Source organism: Lasioglossum baleicum, chromosome 14 (genome assembly GCF_051020765.1).
Source record: "Lasioglossum baleicum chromosome 14, iyLasBale1, whole genome shotgun sequence".
NCBI lineage: Eukaryota > Metazoa > Arthropoda > Insecta > Hymenoptera > Halictidae > Lasioglossum > Lasioglossum baleicum.
In genome coordinates, this window is record NC_134942.1 from 7,594,527 (window position 1) to 7,615,744 (window position 21,218).

Consider the following 21,218-nt stretch of genomic DNA (forward strand, 5'->3'; position numbering starts at 1 on the left):
AGACTGTCTTGCATAGACATGTGTTGCCTTCAGTAGGTGTAATATGCCGTAAATAGATGCGCTATGTCGAGTAGGTGTCGACTGATTCGAGTACGCGTGATTTCTGTTGAATAGGCGTGGACTGTCCCGAGTAGGCGTGGCTTCGTCGCTCCCGGAGCTGCAGGAATGCCCCACAGAGCAGTCCCCTGTCTCTAACCTCACCTAGAGCCCCTATTCTTCACAAAACCATCTCGGAGCCCAATTAGAAATCAATCCTAAATATATTTTCCGTGGAAATACAATCCAGTCTACAATCAACGACGCCTTTAGCTCCGGCCTGCCCTCGAGGGTAAATGGCCGCGCGCAAAGAGGTGTGCACGTGGTTTTTCGAAACGATCGGAATCGTGTCGGGCAGCCGATTATGATACACGAGCATGGTGCACGGGACTCCGTACTCTCGGCACACGGCACAACCGAGGTTATTGACCAGGAAGATAGGTTCGTCGGGGGTGGTTGCCGAGGGGAGGTGTCGACGGTGGCGGCTGCGACGCTGCCTCGCACAGAGCACAGGGGATAGGAATGGAGTTTGCCGGCTGCTCTCTCTCAAGAGCAGAGCTACCCTACGGTGGTGGGATTCCTGGCCGTTTGCGGAGGGAGAGAGAGAGAAAGGAGAGGGGGGAGTTTCGCCACGGATCCACAATACCCGGTATGTTCACAGTCTGTTCGCCCGACTCGTACACGATACAAGTTGTAGAATAGACTGGCAACTTAAATAAAGACCGAACTCGCGGCATTACGCTCGTCGGAGTTTGACGGATAAAGGACTACGAGGAAAAGCGTGGGGGTGCGTCGCTCGTGAACGATTCCTACGCGATATGCAACCCCGTCTGGCTAGATAATGATCACACGGTTTCCCCTAACCAATCATAATAATTTTCAGAAACAGTGAAAGGCTGTTCAAAATCGCTTTGCAGTTGAAAATGAATCCTTTCATTGGAGCCCCAAGAGGGCGTGTCTTAGATCAGCGTGTCCCAGTAGGCGTGGCTTAGGCGCTCTTAATCCTGATACGGTGCTTCAGAAGCAAAACTCAAAAGGAACTCTTTAAGTAGGCGTGGACATGTGGCCCCGTACGGAGCCAGGCCAGTGCTGCCCCGTGGGGCATTCAACGATCCTCGGCGAGACAACGAGCGCTTGAAACGTCTGAGCGTGGGAATATTTCGTTTTTCGCGCGAGAAGATCGTGACGCGATTGATAGACACGCGTCGCTGATCCTATCGAATCTCGCTCGTGACTTGGTCGGGAGCCGGGAGCCGGTTGCGATATATCGGGGCCCCGCCTCTATCCGCGGGCCGGGTCGTTAATTTGCGACGCGTGTAGTCGCTCCGAGCTCGTTAAGACGATACGCGAGGCGACTCGACGCGACGCAACGCGCTCGTTAACCAGCGCGACACCGCGAACCGTGGAGAGTTCGTTTCTTAGTCGAGTCACGGGAATTCGCCGCGCGTCGAGACTTCCACAACTTCTTTACCACGGCGATCGAGGCAATTAGCTTTTCGTTTGTTGCTCGCCTAGCTGCCGTTTAAAACGCCGAGATTCGCAGAGACCGCCCTCTCGCGTGCACGTTTGTTTAATTAATCGGATCGCGCCCACACCGCGCTCCCTCCCTCTCTCATCCGCTCCCGCTCGCTCTCGATTAATTCGACTAATTGCACCGCGCTCTTTCGTTGAACGCTTAATACTTGGGGAAAAAAAGGCGGCGGTTACACGGATTCTTCTTGGTTGCCGCGGAAAATAGATCTTGCCGCTTGTTTTTATAAACTTTGCGGCGGCCCTACGAGGCGCCTTATAATAACACCCGATCGATAATTCGTTGGACTTTTATTTATCCACCGGTGTCTCGGATTACCTCACTTTTATTTTTCTCGGCTATCTTTGCTCTCCTTCGAGACTGTCGCGATTACAATCGGCTTATTAATAAGTCCATATTTATTTCTGCACACGATCTTGCTCATATATTATTTTAAATCGAAAAATATCAATGCAGAGAGTAATTGCACAATCGTTGCAAGCCTCATCCAAGACGGCACCCAAACGCGTCGATCCATTTTCCTACGAAAACGGAATGCGGGTCAGCATTGACCCGGCCGTTAATACAATTGATCGCGGCGGGGTATCTCTATCTTGGGTCTCCCGGTATCGACCAGCGAGCATATACATGCACTCTCTTCTCTGTCTCTCTCTCTCTCTCTCCCTCGGTGAATCGAGTTGCATCTGTGACGCCCACACGACTGCACGTAGGTCGAATGCGTGGGTTTCCACGTGCATTGTTCGACGTGTCCTCGACTGTCGCAGGAATCGGCGCGGCGCGGCGGTCGACGGGCCGCGAGTGCAGACAACGACTCGATTCGTTTCGATTCGATTCCGTCGACCTTGATTTCACTTTATTATCCTGTATCCTCGCGTACGGAACGACGCGCGACGCAAACGGTTGCTCTTTTTGCTTCCGTCTTTCTCTGCTTCCTCCTTGTGTGCATCGACAAACCGCTCCGCTTCAAGAGACATTACCGGGGTCCCTCGTACTCTTTCCTCGAGGCAGTTCTCAACCTTGAAGCAACAGGGTCATCCAGAGGCTCTCCCGTGCGTTTTTCATCTTTTTCGCGTCCCTCCAGCTCCTCCTCCTCCTCCTCTTCCTCTCTCGACCCTCGTTCCGTCCAGAAAGAAACATATTCGTTCACCAACGAAGAATCTCGTTACGCACCGCTTTCAGATTTTTCATGTCGCAATTATTGGAATTACAAAGACGTTTTTCAATCTATTCTGCGAAATTTTCAGCAGTCCAACCACGTACGTTTTTGTACATCACTGGTGGCTGTATCAACCCCTTGCTGCGTGTAACATTCAGTCCGACTCGTGATGAACATTTCAAACAGAATCATTCGAGGTACTCTTTCGGTGTCGATGTTCAAACATTCAAATAAATGTCGACAATGAATAGCGGAAGGAGGAAGATCGCGTGGTCGACGCGTCGCGTGTTTTCCCCTGGTTTTTTCACCACAAGTTTTCCTCCGCGCGGGCAACGAACGCCGATCGTCAGCGATGGGGACTGGCGTCGCGATCAATTCCGCCGATCGGGTTCGCTGCAGGGATTATAATCGCTGTCTGTAGATTACACGTCTCTATACACGTACACACATATATATATTTCTATATAACGCTTGTAGTTGGAACATTGTTCGTTTTAATCTGCGAATTCTGACTGGTAACTCGTTGTCAGTGTGGCGAACACCGTGTTTGGTAGTGCGGCAGATTGGTTATAACATTTTGTCGCTTCTATATATATATTTATACACACATTGACAACTTCTATACAGGGCGGAGCTATAACTGTTCTTGGAGCAACAGAATTCTTCTTGTTTATTATTTGTAAGTGAATCTGTCCCTTGGCGTCAAATTGACACAGTGATAAAAAAGAATCGATCAAATAACAAGGTAAACAGTTATTTTTCGCGATGTTTCTTTTTTATTCAAATTGATAAGTTAACATTTACATCTTTGGTCTTTCGATTATGGGGTTTTCATTAAAAAGATAAAAGTCACGAAGTTTCGACCAGACTTACCTACAAATAACAGAACAATGTATTTCGGGGAAACTGTGTCAAATTGACACGAGGGACGGATGAGGCTTAATAAGTATATTTATTATGAATAGTTTACAAAAATTCAAGGATATATTGTAATGTCGTTCTGATGTCGTCCTGCTTCCCACGAACAACGCAGAATGTTTATATTTTGCATAAAGAACCGCAGTCTAATTATGAATAAAACATGGGCCCACCCTGTATAGAACACTAGAGCGATTGTCTTTCGATTTCATTGGCCACCGTGTATCTTGTAGTGTCTTAGTATCTATCCATCTATATATACATATATTCATGTACATTATATATTATTGTTATTGTTATTATTATTACTATTATTATTATTCGTCGTTAGTATTATGTCACCCATCACTCTCTTTCTAACACCGCTGTTCACCAAAGGAATGTTTGTCTTATATTGATTTGTATTGTCGTGCCACTGATAACCGTAGACCAGCATCATCCGGATAACAAGATCGATACGATCTCTGTACCACGATCCCGGTATACATATATACATACATATGAATCCCTGGTTAGAAGTACGCATTAGTGGAGTAACTATACATAATAATAATAATAATAATACCGAGGCAGTCGAACGATCTTGGTGTGCTCCAGCGGATCGAAAGCCGAAGTAAGCAAAAAAACCAGCAAGCAAGTAATCAAGCAAGCAAAAACCTAGCGACGAAAATTTCACCCTTTCTCCCGACCGACTTTGTCGTGTCTCTCGCGCCTCTCCCGTCTCCCCGCCAACCATAATTCCCGTTCCCCTGATCCTCTCGAGCCTACTCCGCTTTCTTTATTTCACTCGGAACGCAAAAACACAAGGATCGACGATTTTCGCAGGCTTTCCACGACTCTTCTCGGCGAAGAGGAGCAGAGGAAAGACGGGATAATCGGTTAAGAGAGACACGGTCGGGCTGAGGGGGCGGAGCATCGCCGGGACCACGCCCAACGACCGAAAAACCAACGACCGTTCTCACCTGGGAACGGCAACTCCCCTGTCTTGTCTATGTTTTTCAAGGATGCAGGTACGAAACCTGGTCGGCCGGCCTGGTGAACCGACGATGGACCACCAGGCGCGAACGATGGAGCAACGGTGACCGAGACACGGTGTATTCTTTCTCGTGAGTCCCTAATGAACACCCTCCGATAAGCTATCAGCCAGGTAAAGAGAGAAAGGTAGTGGGAAAACCTTGTCAGAGCTGAATTCTAGTCAGAACCTGTTGTGTAATCTGCGAATAATTACAGTAGTCGCTCGATAAGCAGTCAGGTTTGGGGCTGTGGAGCGTGAACCTCCACCACGTGACTAGTTATCGGGCGACCAATCGCGTTCGCGCCCTCCCCTCAGCTTTTCCGTTCACTGTAGTCAGTCGTAGGGTAGTGGGGACACGTTAAGCGACTCAATAGACCACGTGTGAGCAGGGGGCGTGTCTAACAGACAGTTATTTATTCCAGACACATTTCTGATGCATAGTTCTTAATGTTTGGGTCCACTTAGACCCATTTTCTAAGTCAATCATTGTATATGTTAATCGTTAAAATCACTATGTCAGCGATTCGTTGACAATGGGTCGGAGTGGACCCACGCACTGTATCGAAATCGCCGAAGAGCCTACTTTTCGCGAACAGCCATAACGGCGCAGAAGAAGCTATAATTCGGTGAGACAGTCGAATCGATTGCGGTTCAAATCGCCAGCCTGTTTTTGCCTCCATTCCTGCGAGATTTCTCAACGTTGCCGTCTATCCTTTCTCCGCCTTTCTCCCTCTCTCTTTCTCTCTGGAACTATGTTTCTCTCTCCACGTCCGCGAGGCTAATCGACTTGTTCCCACTCCTCTCTCTTTCTCTCTCTCCCTCTCTGTCGGGTTACGTTCGCGCGTATGCACACGGAAATAGAAAACGAGGAAAAAGGTGTAATATCCTCCTAGAGCAACCTAGATCTCTGGACACCGTTAGAGTTCACCGGTCTAAACGTTCCGCCGTTACAGCAGATAACGAGTTTCTCCGTCGTCTCCAACCCTCGGCTTCCCTCTCTTTCTCTCTCTCCTGACAACTCGGTCAGAACGGAGCGACGTGGAAACCGCTTAATCTCGTTCCCGCAATTTTCTTTTTCTCCCCCGACCGTCGTTCCACGCTTTCCAATCTTTAGGGTCTCGCAAGATTAATCCGGCGCCGTTCGAGCGAAGCGACACCGTTACTACTCGATCTATCGGCCCCGGACCGACGTTTTCTCTGTCATCCGAACATGTTTCGCGAGCCCCGAATTTTCTTGTCATTTTTATTCGCGAGGTATAAGCAACAATATCTTCGTGCAGCTCGAGATCAGTTCTGTCAATTGTCTCTTTGCAAGTTGTGCCACATTGGATACCAACAAGTGTGCTGTACTTCTCTTAGGCCCCTTCCGAGGTTAAGGACTGCCCGAAGAAAGTATCAATGACCCAGCTATGGGGTTGAGGTGTTAAATTAAGGATGTTCTGGAGGTACAATGGGAGACAAAAGTACAAGAAATTCGAAATCCATCAATACATGGCAATGAAAGCGATTCATGAGTATATTTTGCATTAAACTTTTGCGAATACTGTACCCTCTGTAGCTATATTCAGTGGCCTACACTTGTCACGTTTCCATGCTAGTGAGCGACAACACGATAAATCTGACGTTTTGCAACAGTTTATAATTTTTTTCCTCTGTAACTGTTTAGTGAATCCTAATAAATTTTGAACATAATTAATTACATAATTTTTACTACATATAAAAAGAAAATTGGAGTTTCTAGTTGCGTTTTTTCAAGGTTTAAATAGGGTTTGAAGTGGAGTTTTATGAATTCTCCATAATAAGACGTGTTTAAAATGTGCAAACTTTAAGTTGCTATAATTCTTAAATGGCGCAGTGAATCGAACACAAACTTTGATAATTGCATTAATTTAGTAAGAATTATATCTTGTCAAATTTTCAAAAATTTTGTTGCGTTTTTATATACCTCCAGAACATCCTTAATCGCAAGATAACTTTTTGATCTATCGCCCCAGGACCTGCACTTCCTCTGTCATCCGAACTTGCTCCGAGCCCCTTTTGTTGTCATTTTTATCCGGGAGATACAGGTGACAATATCCTAAAGCCGTCCCAAAATTGGAGCGCGAGTGTCAGTAGTTAGAACAGCTGAGGAATCATTTTTGTCAACGTCTCTTTACAAATTTCGCCACATTGAATACCAACAAGTGTGCTGTACCTCTCTGAAGCCCCTTCCGAGGTTAAAGACTTCCCGAAGAAAGTATCAATGACCCAGCTATGGGTTTTGAGGTGTTAAATGAATCGCAAGATAACTCTTTGATCTATCGTCCCAGGACCTACTCTTCCTCTGTCATCCGAACTTGTTCCGAGCCCCTTTTGTTGTCATTTTTATCCGGGAGATACAGGTGACAATATCCTAAAGCCGTCCCAAAATTGGAGCGCGAGTGTCAGTAGTTAGAACAGCTGAGGAATCATTTTTGTCAACGTCTCTTTACAAATTTCGCCACATTGAATACCAACAAGTGTGCTGTACCTCTCTGAAGCCCCTTCCGAGGTTAAAGACTTCCCGAAGAAAGTAACAATGACCGAGCTATGGGGTCGAGGTGTTGAAGGAGCCGAGGCAGCAGGAGCGAGGCAATCGGTTCGAGGAATCGCGGCGAATTAATCGGCGGCGTGCGGCGGGCTTCGTCGTCTCTCCCTCTCGCGACGGCTCGTGCAACTTAGCAGGGTCCCTTTCCCACGAGTTTGCATCCCCCTCGAGTCACCCTCCTGTCGAAAAATCCATTTATTCGTCTCGCGCGCGATCGATCTTTGAAAGCAGCGGCAGCAGCCGCCGCAGTAGCTCGCGGGAGCGAGAGGGGCACGAGAGGCGTGCCGCGCGCGGCGTGCCATTGAGAAACACGAGAAATCGATGATGAACGCAGGGGGGAGAGAGGGCAGAGAGCGGGGAGAGAATTGCCTCGAGCTACCAGTCGATTTTGCCTCGACCTAGCCTCTCTCGAAGCTGCGCTCCGTCGCGAATATTCGACCGACCGAACGGCCAAACGGACCAACACTCGGAGGGAAGGTCGAACCTAGAGGTGGCTTGGAATCGAGAGAGACTGATCGACCGATACTCGACCGGGCTAACCGATTTAACCAGCGAACCCGATAGAGAACCGGTTACCGGCAACTATCGCCGACTATCTCGCGCGAGCCACGGATTTTCTTCAACCTCCGATCCGAAACGCTCGCCGCTAATTTCCGCCGATTAACGGAAAATCCTGATTCTGCTTCGAGACAGACTCTCGTTCAATTTTGCTCGACGTGGGCAAAGATTCGAAACATTGATATCGTAACAGCTGATGGTTGTTCTCAAAGCTTTTAGAGACGAGGGACTCTCTCATTAACTGAAAGGTTTCTTGCGGCAGATAGAAATATACTTCTTGCGATTAAAGTGTCGACAGTTTCCCGATGCCAGAGACTCTGAAATCATTGCTAGACTGCGGATTTTATGCGTTTATTACGGAGACGAGCGATTTCAAAGAGCAGAGAGATTGTGGAAAAATTCAGGAGCATCACTCCCGACTTACTTAAGTTATTAAAGGAAGAATGATCATAATCATTGGTCCGCGCACATTGTCCCGAATAGTCTGGTTGAACGGCAGGGAATCGGTTTTCCACGTTGGACACGTTTCCAGTGGCGCGACAAACTTGCGTATCGATTGGCCGAGGCCCCGGCCCTCGGGCACGGTTTTATTGCGTGGAACGTCGCGAATTAATGCGTCGCCAGAAGCTCCAGGTCTGGAGAGCGCGTCCGATAATTTCGGGAATAATCGAACATATCCGCCTGACTCGTTCGGGGTTGCCCTTCAAGAAATGAGCTGCGAGGAAAATTGATAACCTGCGCACAGAGCGAGTGGTTGGTTCCCCGTTGAACGTGATTCGGAAGCAGCACTTTGCACCCTCGCGACGCTGCTGCTTCTCCACGGAGAGAATAAAGGATTCGGTGCTTCTCGAGCGAGGTTCGAGTGGCCCGTGGAAACAAGAGAGGAGAGGGTGAACCCTGTCCGATGGATAGGATAGCGTGCGATCCGTGATCGAGAGGGGCGCAAACCGAGATTCACGATTGAGCAGAACCTCGGCCTCGACGCCTTCGAGGTGAATCCTTTGCGATCTCCGTGCGATAACGAGCGAAATCCTGAACGCCACGCGATGCGGGCGTGAATCCTCGATGAGATCGAGGACAGTCGGGAGACACGAGGGCAATGGTCTTCGGTTGCAGCTCAGAAGCGACAGAAACCACCTCCTTACGGTGGTGGTTCGATGAGCACGCCGGTTTGGGGCTCCGTGGACCAAAGCAGCACATTCGAGGGTCGTCAGAATAGTTTTTAGCACAACGTGGAAGCAAGTATTTTTTTATTTTTCAACATTGTGTCCGTTTAAGTCGGTACACTTTTCCCAACGATGTTCCAACCTTTTCAACCCTTCCAAATAGTAGTTGAAGTCTTGCTCCGTAAAATAGACGTTTAATCTCTGTTCTCCAAGCGAAACTTTAAGCGTAGACCAAATCTGGTAAATACGGTGGATGGTTAACCAATTCGAAGTGCAATTCGTGAAGTGCGAGGAGACGCACTTTCTTTACAAAAACACTGACGTCGCCTGACACAAACGACTGTTAAGCAACAGCTGAGCGTCCAAATTGCCTGAAATTTTCACAGGCATCTTTCAAAGCATATTACATTGTAGTACCAGAATGGTTTTGATGGGAAACGTCATCTTCATGTTGAGGCTCAAAACTTTTCAGACGACCCTCGTATTGGGTGCTAGTACCACATTTCTCACACCAAATGTTAGAGGCGTCGAATTTCTAGATTGTTTGGATCTCTTTGCTGCTCGAAACGGCGCCCACTCAGTTTTTTAATAAATGCATTGAAAATGTCCACTTATAACCCGTCGGGGTCGTATCGACAAACAGATGGACGAACCTTTGAGCAGCGGACCGGTCGAAAAGTGTCCGAGAGAGAGAGCATGATCGCCGCGGATTGCAAAGAGAAGAGGAGCCGTGTTCGTTACGCGAAGTAGAATAATCGCGATATAATTTCAACCCGGTTGCGCGGAGGTAAATAGAAATTATTGCGGGGGTGCGCCGATGCGCCCGGAATTTCGAGTATTATCCACTTCGCGTCATTGTTCACTTTTTAATGCGATTGCAGCGCGTTTCTGGGACAATGGAGAATTTATCGTTCGCGCGAACCGAATTCGCGGAGCGTACCCGGATGAAATTTTCCCTCTCTCGCGCGCCCCCCTTCTCCCTCTGTGTAAAAAGAGAGCGAAAGAACCAGGGGAATAATTCATAAGAGGAGGTTTAACGAAGAATTTTTTTTTCGCGGCGCTCCGAAGGGCCGGGGAATAGATAAGCAGACCGTGAGGATCGCCTGGTGGAAATGAAAATGTCTTTTCCCCGAAGAAATGCGCCGGACAAACTGATTAACGACTCGCGGCTCGTGCCCGTGATTTCCAAGCAGGGAGACAATACCTGGGGAAAGGGAGAGAATGTTTTACGACGCGGTATTAATATTCAAGCGGCCACGCTCTCCAACGGGAGGGAATAACCTTCTCCAGCTCGGCGAACTTCTCGATATATTTCTGCGAAGTTTATTTTCACGCGTGCAGTCCAAGTACTTCATCCCCGACCGGGACTAGCAAACGCGATGTCGACTATCTCATTATTTCGGCGTCTAGTTTATTTCAGACACGGATAGATAACATTTTTCCGCGAAACATCGACGAGTATTTAGCAAATGGTTCAATGGGGCTGCGGCGTCTAGGACCGTGCCCTCACACCCTGCTTTAGGGGGTGGTAGCACCCCTCGTGGCGCTTCAGATCTGCGGAAAACGATGGAACTACCTCAATCTCAGCCCTTTTCGATGGGTAAAACGTGACTGTCGGTAACGCGGTTATCTAGCAGCGCAGGGACTCGCTTTACCGGCAAGTAGTATTGTCGCTCCCTGTGTCACTGCTGATTTACCCTCGAGGTTACCGAACGAATAAGGGTGTGTGTCAAGAAGAAGCGCCTTCTTCTAAATTTTAAACTTCATCTTCGATTCGAATCAACGATTCTAGCTCGACACCTCGTCGAACTAACAGCCCTCTCTTCAGCATGCTAAGCATGAGTTTGTTTCAGAGACCGATAGTGCGTTTCTCCTTTATTTCGGCAATTTCGTACGCGCGTGTTAATACGGTCGACGTCCCAACGAGATGCGAGTTCGCAGCATTCGTGTGCAACTGGGCATTCAAGGGCACTCGATTCCAGCGGAGCCGTGTCGAAGCGGATCAGTGGTCTTGAATAATAAGTGTTTCCACGGTGTCGGCTCGAACGCAGTCGTTTTCGCGACACCGCGCCACGGGGACGCGATTAATTAAACGCAAACGGGGCCACGCCCCGTTCACGTAGCCCCGGAACCGCGTTAACGCGATTCCACCTCGGCTCGTGTGTCGTTCCGCCTCGAATATGTAGTTTAGCAACTGCACGATACACCAGAGGATCGTTGTATGTTCGCACCTTAGGCCTTTGAATCGATTCGAGCGAGCTGTGGGCCTGGAATGCCCCACGGAGCTACTTTTCGGGTTACGTGGAAATCGGGAGCAGCGAGACCACGCTTACTCGGGTCACAGAGGAAGAATGAGCATCGCGGTCTTTTTACGTGTGCCCTCCGGAGCACTATTCTCATTGTGGGACAATATCGTCACGCCCACCGAGGGCGGAGCAAATTGCTACGCCTATTCTGCACATTTTTCCACCGTTGTTTGCCTTACAGTGCAATCAAGAACGCTCGCAGAACAAAGACTGCCCTTTGTCCCACAATATTCTATTATTTTCGGAAAAGTCACGCGCCCGGAGAGTTAATTGGACGGCAAACACGCGCGTAGAAGAGAGAGAGACGGTAGAACTCGTTCGGCTCGTGATGGCGAGATGACGTACGAGTGCTCTGTGTTTCTTTCTGATCCCGAGCGAAGCTCGTTTGGAGCGCGAAAACGACGATCGGAAATTCCGACTGCTCGTTAGCGCGCGAAACCAGCGGAATCGATGATCCGCTCGGTAACAAAAGTCGGCTAGAATATCCAACAAAAACGCGCAGAGCGGCTCGCAACCGTGGTTTCCAGGGATTTACGAATATTTCTGCGGAAAAGCCGACTGGCCAGCTTCGGATAATGGCACCGTGGACGAAAGTTATCCTCCACGGAGTCCGGGAACGATCGGATGATAGTCGTTCGCGCCGCGGCAGATCGCTGCACATCCTAAGAGCCCGCGAAATTACCCTCATCCCCCTTTTCAACGAGCTATTCGCGTTAGACGAACACGAGTGTAACGACCATGTGCCCGGCGGAACAGATTAGCGTCGCTTCGCAGTTCTCGAGTTTCGTGCGGTGCCCGGATTGTCCTCGATTCTTCGAGACATCGCTCGTTCGAATTACCAGCGAGAGCTTCCTTCCGGTTCTACCGGAGCCGGTGGCCTTGTTGCCATCGAAACGGGTCTCCCGCTCGTCGAGCTTCAACGTCGAGGATTGAATTTTTTGTCCGCTGCGAATCGGATGAGGGTACCTCCGTTCCTTCCGCCTGGATAACGGTCTGATCATCTTTTTGCACGACCAGACGAAATCCGTGGAAAACACACCCTTAGGAACAGGCTTCGTTAATCGTTCAACTTCGGAGAGGGACTGTTCCTGATGGGTTCGGATCAATCAGTGCTCTTGAGACACTGTACGAAGTCCCTGAGCTCCGGAGCCACGCCTACGTTAAGACCACGCCTACTCAGCTCTCCTTGATTTCCGATATCTAAAATGATATCCCCCTTCTACCTAAAATGTTGAGCCAACGGGATAGTTTCTGATGGGTTTAGGCTGATCATTGTCTCGTGGGGTATTGCCTTGCAAAGTCACGCCTACGCTAATACCACGCCTACCTGAAATGCTGAGCTAACGCGTTAGTTTCTGATGGGTTTACGTAGATCATTATACCGTGGGGTATTGCCTTACAAAGTCACGCCTACTTAATGCCGCGTCTATTCTGTGGACCTCGATTTCTGATTCCAGCTTTAGTTTTAAACAAGCTTAGGGGACGATTCCTGACAGACTGAGATCCAATAAATGGCCCAACGGAGCACTCTCCGAGCAGCAGGAGCTGCGAAGTCACGCCCATTCGACTGACCCCGATTTCTAATAGCTGAAACGTGATTTTCCCTGAGCAGGAGCGCGAGAATAATTGTCTCGTGGATCGAGAGGTATCGAGGGCGAGTGGTATAGGCGGCCGGCGAGAAAAGTCGCGTGGAGGTTGCGTGGGTGTACGCGCACACGGCTGACGTGGAAGACGCGTCGTGGCGGTCGCGGTTTAAGAGGGTTAACGCGGGAGGGTATGATGTTTTCCATAGGCCATCTGTCGAGGGGCACCCCCCGTCGATTAATTGGAACCCCGCGTATTGATCCAATAACGTGGGCGCCAGATACACAAACCGAGGGAGAGAAAACCCCAAGAGAGGGAGGACCTCGAGACACGAGGGAAACAGCAACAGAGAACGCTCTCTCGTTCGAAACTTCTTCACGGATTCTGCGGTCATCCATTCCTACCGTATCTCGACAACAAAACGGAAGAATAATGACGGTGGTCGCGAGCCTGATTTTCAGCGTAAAATTTCTGTTTCTTTCTGAACAAATACGTCAGATTCTTGAATCGTATTTCTGAAAAATTCTCGAGACTTTTATCCCGACTCTGTCTCACGTTTCTCAAAGGTTTACGACGCAATTTTGTAGAAACCGGAATCTCTGAAGGAAAGTCAGCAGTTTATGGATCGAAAGCATCCGAACGCGTGCACTCACGGCACGCACCCCCCTCGCAAAGGGGTTAGGTCCTCGACCATCGTGTCCCCCTCGAGAACTCGCCATAAAGTCTTTAAAGCGAAGTTATTTTCATTTGGTCGTCGGGGCGACGACGTGTTCCGCGCGTTAATTGTGCACCTTAATTAAAACTAATATCGTTCCAAATTAAAATAAATTGAGCCGACCTCTTGCTCGTCTTTCTCGATGAAAAACCAGGCCTGAGGACAGGTTCAGAACGCGTCGGGGGGGGGGGGCTTGTTCCGTGACGCGTCGAGGTTTTCAACCCCATCGATCCACGGTGCAATTATCTTAATGGACGTTTACGCGTGTAAGGAATCGCGCGGGACCTGTCCACCTTCGTTCCTCAAACCGAAACTCTCTTTCTGCGCTCGGTTTTCTATGCGTGGGACGATCTTCTTTTTGTTTTGGATCAAGGTAGGCATCGAAGTAGACGACTCGTCGTTTACACTTTCTTTATTGAAAGCTTTTCTTGCTTTACATGCTTTCCCTAGATCTCCGGCTCGCGGGCTAGACGATCGTCGCTCGATTGTACGTGTTGTGTGTTCGTTTCGTTCAAGTATGGTTCTACGTGTGCATCTCTATCATACGGGCAGTGCTTGGTGGCGGTCGAGAATCATCGATGACGATTAGCCTGCAGGTTTTATATTTTTTGGCACTCGAGTGGTGACTGGGAGTCGCCATTGAAAATTGCTGTACCATTATTCAATATATAACATGGAATTATTCTAGGTCGGAAGAAATGTTTAATTTTCGAGTTAAAATAGCTCCGCGCCCAAAGGGTCAAGTACCATAATATTATTCCCATTTTATTAAGATTATTATTCAAGGCAGAAATAATCTTTTGTTTCTTGCAATCGACGCATAAAATTTTTATATTGCGCGAAGGTTGATCTATGCCGGGAATAAAATGCGTTCGTGATTGAAAAGGATCTCCTCCTCGGCTTTAAACAATGTAGATCTATTGTCATTACCGTTAGTCAATCGTGAAAATTTTCACCGTCAGAATCGCACGAACAATCGTCGATAGGTATTGACGGTTTGAATAGAGATGATCATAGAATAATTGTTGGCAGTGTCATCGATAGTTCTCCACCGCCGGTGCATGGAACAATATGCGATCACGATCACGACGACGACGGACGCGTGTGCGTGTGAACGGCAGCCCGATCGCGGGCTACCGCAACGTGCAATGCATGCAAATTGCTCGTCGTTAATTGGCCGCGAGATCCAGCTCGCTCGTTTCTCTCGTGGCGAGGTCGCGTTTCCGTCGTTCGCGGACTTCTGCGAGAACGCGAAGGAGCCGCGCGCGGATCGATCCCGGAAACGGCGTCGACACGTATCAACATGGACGCTGCGGAAATATTTGATCGAACTGTTCGATTTACAACCCCTTAAGAATCTGCGCGAAATCCGATAATCTTCAACCCCTTGCAATCGATACTTCATCTTATTCTATTCATCTCATTGCTAGATTCTACTTGGTGGTAAAGTTCATTGATCTGCAATTGCCGAGGGTCACGGTAGACAGCGACAAAAATGTTCTATGTGCAAAAATTCTTTTATACAACATTTCATTGGTAGCTTTTCCGATCGAGAGTTTTCGTCAGCTGTTCGTTTCGACCTCCGTCGCCAACAATTGCAGATCCAGATGAAACTGAAAGAAAACGATGCAAGCCCTGTGTAAATCTATGAAACGATAGCGATCAAATATTTGTCGAGGACAGCGTCTGCGTAGTGTACAAACAGTGTCGTCTGGTGCCGGCCGGGCGATGCTGGGTCTCTGTGTGTGTCCCCGGTACATAGATACTTAGAAATACATCGAATTAATATACATGTAATACAGATGTCTAAAACGGCCTCTATCTAATAATCTATAACAATGTCTACACAACAACGACATCTGCTCGCGACCGTGTGATATATACTCTAGGCTCTACACATCTATAGGGTTCTCTTGTCTAAGGTGTCTCTCACGGGGGATGAACATGGCGGAGTCTTTTCTGTTTAAACGATCTCCGTGGATCTCTCGTGTTTCTTCGATCTCGAAGATCACTCTTCCAGGAAGGCGATATCCCGGGCAGGTGTAGTAGTACGCACAGGGTCGAGACCATCAGGGTCTACTAGCCACACCGTTCTTCTCTCTTTCTCTCTCCGACAGTCTCTCCTCTCTTTCTTCTCTCTCGTGAACACCCTCTGACAGCACCCTCTTCGGCCTCCTGTGCGAGTCGCATCGCCGCCTGGTGGCTGTGCCCTCTACCAACCGGTAGGAAGGTTAGATGACAACCCACCCCCAACATTACCACTGCCACTACCACCAACCACCACCACCACCACCACCATCACCATCACCAGCACACTAGCAAACGCACCGTAGCCTCCGGCCACCTTCACGTGCACCTACGAGGGTAGGGCACGACCACCAATACCGGCACCACCACCACAACCTCCACCATCATTCGTGAAATCCGACTCCGACCTCCAAGCTTCTCTTCTCTTTCGAATCGTAGACATGCCGCGCCCGTTAATCCAACGGCTAATCAATTCTCACCAGCTTTCGAATCCTAACGATTTAACCCTTCACCGCCAGAAAAAAAAGAACCTCTTCGATAAACGAGCATCTGGCGCAAAGTCCGCCACGTCTCCGTTCACAAGTAATTTGAAAGATCCTCTTTAGGATGACTCGGCCGGATTGTTCTCCCGATGGATTCGCGTATCGACCAGCATCCGGACCCGGTCTGGAACGTCTTCCTTTCAGCTACGCGTTAGGGGAGAGAGCCTCCCCCGTTCCGAATCGATAACAGAATCTCGGGGAGATCGGTGAACGGTTCACCAGAGGCCTGTGCCAGTGCTCGGTTGTTTACAGCGTCTGATGAATTAGCCGGGGAGAATCGATCGGGGGGCTTTGTTGAAGAACGTGTACAGAGGTTGCCTCCGGAGTTGCATCGGGTGTTATAAATGGCAGGGAGCGAACGAGGGTTACGATCGCGTCTGTGTACGTCATTCGGACACCGATCGAACGTCGTGGCTAGCAGAAACTCTGATCGAAACTGGGGAAACCGAGCTGCTAGAGGGGGAGAATCTAGAGAGAGAAAGAGATAGATAGAGAGGGTCGGCTTCCGAGGGAAAGAGAAAGCCTAACGATCGACCTAAACCCGGCGTTAACCTTTTCATCGACCCCGTTCGAGTTCTCCACTACCCCGTCGTGGCGCCGCTCTAATTCGGTACACCGAGCCGAGGCGAGTCGCGCACGGAAACAAGCCTGATTCATTATTCAATGAACTGATCGCGACGTTTCGGGGCTGGGAACGATTGGATCCCCCGAATAACTAGGCCACGCCAATCTCCTCGATCACCGTTTTCACCGTTCTTCGATCGGAGAAATAGAATCTCACGCGAAACGACGTGGACACGCGCGCGCGCGCCCCTTAAATAGGCTAAACTCGCTTTCAGAGATGAGCCCTTTTCTCAGGGCGAACAACCCTCTATCTCCCCGAAATCAAACAACCCGGTTCGAGCAAATTATCGGGCAGAGAAGGTTAGACTGGCGTCCGAGAAAACACGACGAGGGGCTCGGCCATCTTGCGAATCCGCACAGTCCGATGGAGTTTCATCGGTCCACTCGGTCCATCGTTACCAACTGTGCAATCGTTTCCGGTGAATCGCGACGGTCGCGCCGACCACTCTACTCGACAGCTTTTTCAGGCTCTTATTTCGATCAGTGGAAAAACTTGGTCGGTTACCACGCCGCACCTTTCGAAAACACCTCGAGGTATTACCGAAGCTCCGAGCAATATGGTGTTCGTTCGACGCCTCTGAAAAATCCACGTACTCGACAACTTTACTCATCATTTCCACGCGATCATCACCGAAGCACGAGTACCTTGAAAGAACACTTCTCAGAATTTCTCTCTCGCTATCTCGCTCAATCTCTCCCCCTCTTTTTCATCGTTGTTTCACACTGAGCGAAATGGTGTTGTGTCCATCGATGAGGATCACAGAACGAGGACAATGTCCCATCACACCAGTAACTATTGAAAGGCGTACTGCTGTGACAGGACAATATCCCCGGCAAGTGTCCGAAGCGGAAGCAGCAGCGGAAGATCCCCGATGCATCATCACCGGCAACGATCTCTTCGGGTTTCAGGTTCACCTTTCAGGGTGGTCGCGAGTTTTCACGCCCTCTCGGAGGTTAGCCGCCGCGTCGGTCGATGTGTCGCGTACCAAGAGACGTGGTTCGAACGGCGGTTTCAACGAGGTTGTGAACGTGGTTGTCGGAAAACGAAACCCGACTCGAAGGGTGATGGTGGTGGTGGTGGTGGTAGCGGTGGAGTTTCTTTTCTTTTGGATCTCTCGGTGTGTCTCGCGCAGAGACGTCCGAAATCCTGCGGAGGCGGTATCGCACGGTCGAGCGTCCCGACGGCACTGCGTCGCTCGGTGTCGGCGCCGCTTCCGCACCCTGCCCCTGCCCCACCAACGGGGGTAGCTTCTCCTCCAGGCTTCTGGGAGCCCCACCAGCCAAAGGCCTCTCCTCCTGGTCCGCACTTCTCCCCCCGTGAACCAACCCCCACGGGCGAGGGTGGAAGGGCGGCGAAGGGTGGCCAGTGCGCGTGTCTGGCCGCGTACAGAGTCCGCCGCGTGTACATGCGAGCGAAGGGGGCCGACGAGACCAACAGAGACGGACGAGGGCAGGGAGCAGCAGCAGCAGCGCGGCCAGGCTGAAGAAGGGAGCCAGAGAAAGGGAGGAAAGTAACCCTCGACGTTGCCGAGGGCCAGCGGGGGACTATGCCACACCGCCGCTATGCCGCCAACCTCTGTCGAACTCCTCCGCTCTCTGGCATTGGCTGTCTATTCAAACTACTCAAAATACTCGAATTATTCTCGCGGCCAGCTTTCCTACCACCCCTCCACACCCTTCCCCACAGTCGCACAGAGACCAACCCCCTTCGTTACGCATCCAAGATTATTTCGATAAGAACCATGGAATCGGTCGAACGTGCTCCGAATCTGCCAGCTATTGTCGTTATTGGGCGACTGCGGATTTTGCGGAGCTGTCGCGGAAGTGCTAGCTCACATTCGCAACCCTGGAGAGGGTTACGAAGATGTGACAGCGTCACGCTGTATTATTTCGGGCTTGTCAACGCATTGTCTGTCCGCGATTATATTTTTCTACTTGAGTTGCAAGAAACAGGGGTTGGATTGAAAATAATCGTTGTTTTCAAATACTCGTGATCCTTTCATTGTTTTAGATCACACCTCCCCATTTTTCTCATAAACGTACAAAATCCGCAGCGATCATTCGAACCTTCCAATGGCGTGGAGACGCCATCTAGATTTCTGCACGGTCGAGAAGGCTCCCGGAAAAACGGCGATCATTGGCCACGGTACGAAAGGTCACGGCTAATCGTCGACTTCCGCGAAGCCTTAATTCGCGTTAATCACGCGATCGTTGTAAAAAGAATCGAGCGGTTTTGGCCAGCGACTGATACGTCCTCTGTTCTGTCCCGCTCCCCGCACCCTCGCCCATGTACTCGCAAGTTCCTCTCATTAACGTAACGCGACGTTACGGAATGGTGGACGCTGTGGAATCCGCGCAAGTACCATTGGCTGCGCCGTGTAACTCCGTGATCCCCGCTACGGAATGGTAGGGACGAGACCGTGACGCTAACGAGGGAAGACCGTGGATTCAATCTACTAGACTGGAGGCGTGATGTAAGCGGACACGTTGTAGCGCGGCGAGAAGGGACGGGGGACGGAATAATTATGTAACATCGATACAGCCGGATGAATTCGTCCTGGGCGCGACGCAACGCGGATAAACTTTCGGGGCGGCCACCGGGAGATCGTGGTGGTCCCTCCCTTGTGTCGCGGCCGAGGGAAATTCAAACGGGAAAGTTAGCAGCCGACCTAGCTGCTGTCTCTGTATCAAATGTAATAACGAGTAGAGTAACGACGAGGTGGAATGGGAAACACAAAGACACTAGACAATTTTTATTTCGTATTAAACTCCGCCGGCTGGGTATAAGTAGCAGCGCAAACTGAACGTGAAAACGACGATGAAATCTTGGATTAAGGAAGGCCTTGTTTAGAAAGCTCGGTTCATGCAATTCATTGACCTCTTTCAACCCCTTGGCCCGCGATTTATTTCACAGCTACGACGAGTAAGCTGTCCTCCACATCTCAAGGGGTTGAGACAGCAAAGTTTAGAGTATTCCAGAGATTCGACTCCAGAGAACTCGTGAACCGAACCCCAGGTTCCCCTCATTCATCACTGCTGCGCGATAATTCGCATTATCTCGCTCCACGAGGTGCAGGGTTTTCAAAAAAGTCGTTGGTCAAGCAACCGAGAGAAATTCGTAGCGATACCAACCCCGGAGAAGGTCCTCGGGAATTTTTCGAAAGGGGATTACTCCATCGAACGGGAGGCTAACACGTACGGAAGACACGATTCGCAGGAAAAAGCGAGCTAATGCGAAATGGTAGCCCAGAGAGGCAGCAAGAGGCTGGAGAAGGATCCGGCGCGAGTAGAGAAAGAAAGAGACAGGCGAGTTTACGGGGAAATTAGGCGGCGAAAGAGAAAACGAGCGTCGCATCTTCCGATAGACGTTCCCGTAGGGGCGGAACGTTGCAAAAGGGAGCGCGCGACAACTCGGAGGGGCAAGAACGGAGGGGCGTATTGATCCACCAGCTGCGCGTTTCTCTTACCCCTCGCCCCCGCTGTTCTCCCAACCTCTCCTCCCCCACTGGCCGACTCCCTCGAACCGGCTCTCGCCCCGTTTCACTTTGCCCTCCCTCTTTCTCTCGCCTCTCGGCCCGCAACCACCCCCTCGGTCTCTCTTTCTCTCCTGGGTACACCCTTTGCGTCTCGCTCGCCGCAGCTCGGACGGCTATAGCGATGGGAATGATGCCCTCGCGAGCGATATCGACGATCCTCACTGCTCTCTGTATCGTTCGTTCATGGGAAGATGGCACGCAGCAACTTCGCCCCACCACTTCGCGTCCCTGCTTCGCGATACAAGTATTTTGCTTGCAGCGGTCCGAACCGCTCGCTGAGGAAAACGAAAATGAGTTTATTGAGTGTGACTGTCCCTACAGAAACTGTGATCGTTATTACTCTAAATAGTCCTCTGTTATTTCGCGGGTGATCTTCTCGTGGACGACCAGTACAGTTCAGTAGAGTCCCTTTCACGAGTCCCAGGTTTCAGGAACTGAACTGTGCGTGGCTGGAACGATGACTAATCGCGACGTTAAGGGGTTACCCAATTCCCACTCTTGACGTCCCTCTGATACCCACTACTTCAATTAGTATTCGTGACCGCAAACAAGGAGTCACGACTGAAAGTACGTATATGGCCCTTCCACCCTGACCAATAGGATTCTCGTTCCTCTCGCTCGTCATCTTCCTAGCAACGCACAGTACTCTCTGTGCCTCACTAGGATTCCCCTAGCAGGATTCCAAAGGAATGCGGTAGCAAACCGTCCGATTCGGTTATTCCACCAGCGCTTCCTGTTCTAGCCGAATTATTAGCTAATGCGTGTGGCGTCACGGCCTAACCATTGGCTACGAGCGAGTTCGACTTCTTGTGAGGCGAGTAGCTTCATCAGGAAATTGAAAACACGTTTTCATTCTACACAAAAACGGCTAGATGGAAATCGCGAGAGTTTCTCGCCGTTTCAGCGAAACTTTGCCCAGTTCCGACCTTGCTGCTTC

The 21,218-nt window shown here is 50.0% G+C and overlaps 1 protein-coding gene across 6 annotated transcripts in view; it reads left to right on the forward strand.

Annotated features, from left to right (window-relative positions):
• The window catches only part of Msi (RNA-binding protein musashi), a 154,784-nt gene that overhangs the window by 120,321 nt on the left and 13,245 nt on the right, over positions 1–21,218 (forward strand). For 2 of the 6 annotated variants that reach the window (XM_076437667.1, XM_076437666.1), the window contains one exon: positions 4,467–4,747. The exons of the other annotated variants lie outside the window; for them this stretch is intronic. The gene's annotated coding sequence lies outside the window, so the exon portion shown is untranslated. The remainder of the gene's footprint in view (positions 1–4,466; positions 4,748–21,218) is intronic. 6 annotated transcript variants of the gene reach the window in all.